The following is a 1,567-nucleotide window of genomic DNA, read 5'->3' as shown; positions in this document are numbered from 1 at the left end:
CTATGAGGTTTAGTTTGAAATGACTTTTTTTCCTTTTCTTTTCTTAATTTCCCTCTTTTCTTTAATTTGTGCCTATGAATATCCAATTGCTTCATCACTATTTGTTGAAAAGCCTGTCCTTGCTACATTTAGTTTTCCTTTGTCAGAAATCAATTAAGTTTGTGTGGATCTATTTCTGGTTTCTTTATTGTTTTCCAAAAGATGCAAGCACCTATCCATCCACAAGGCTTCACTGCCATGATTACCATGGCTATATGGTAGGTCCTAATGTTGGGTAAATGGCTCTTTTCATTTTACTCTTGTCAAGATTGTTTTAGCCATTCTAAAGCTTGGGCCTTTCCATATAATTTTTTAAAAAATAATACTTATGTTTTATTTGTAGTTGGACACAATACCTTTATTTTATTTATTTATTTTATGTGGTACTGAGGATCTAACCCAGTGCCTCAACTACATTAGTCAAGTACTCTACCATTGGGCCACAATACCAGCCCCCTATATCAATTTTAGAATAATTTTATCTATATTCACAAAAAAAAAGTGTGCTAGAATTTTGAGAATGCTGTACTGTATTCTATTCAATCTTACTTTGAGGAGAATGACATACTGTACTGTATTCAATCTTCCAATCAATACAAATTCAAATAAGAGAAGATAATTTCTTCCTTTCCAGTCTGCATAACTTTTATTTCTTCTCCTTGCCTTACTTCAGTGCTTAAAACTTCAAGTAGTATATTGAATAAGAGTGGTCAAGTGAATAAGTGCAAGGCCCAGGAAGCTGAGGTAGGAGGATCCAAAGTTCAAGGCCAGCCTCAGCAAAAAGCAAGGCACTAAGCAACTGAGTGAGACCTTGCTCTAATTAAAATATGAAATAGGGCTGGGATGTGGCTCAGTGGTTGAGTGCCCCAGTAACCACTCCCCCCAAAAAGTGAATAAGCACCAAATTTTTCACTTTTTACATTTCAAGATAACCGCTATAGATTATTTGTAGATGCCCTTGAAGTAATTCTGCTTTATTCCTAATTTGATGAGAGTTTTTAACATTTCATGTTGTATTTTATCAAATGCTTTCTCTAAATTAATTGATTTAAATATATAGATTGAATTACAAACATTGAACTAAGCTTTAATACTATAAAAGAAAACTGCAGACCAGAATTTCCCATAAATTTTGGTTATGGTGTATGATTATTCTTATACATTATTGCACTTGGTTTATTAATCTATGGATGAGGAATTTTTTTCCACCTAAATTCATGGGAAATTCTGATCTGCAGTTTTCTTTTATAGTCTCTATTTGGTGTTGGTATTAGGGTAATATGGATCTCTTTTTGTCTAGTTATTTTAAAATTTATCATAAATTGTTGTAGACTAGGCTGGAAAATATATCATAAATTTTTGTAGACTAGGCTGGAAAATGTTCCTTTTTTCATTTTCTGGAAAAATTATATAAATTTGGTGTTAGTTCTTCTTTAAATAATTGATATAATTCTACAGTGAAACAATTTGGGCCTGGAGATTTTTTTCTTTTCTTTTCTTTTCTTTTTTTTTTTTTTTTTTTTTTTTT

The sequence above is a fragment of the Marmota marmota genome, unplaced genomic scaffold (assembly GCF_001458135.2).
Source record: "Marmota marmota marmota unplaced genomic scaffold, marMar, whole genome shotgun sequence".
Taxonomy (NCBI): domain Eukaryota; kingdom Metazoa; phylum Chordata; class Mammalia; order Rodentia; family Sciuridae; genus Marmota; species Marmota marmota.
The sequence above is the reverse complement of the archived record's forward strand: the minus strand, read 5'-3'. Positions refer to the sequence as shown.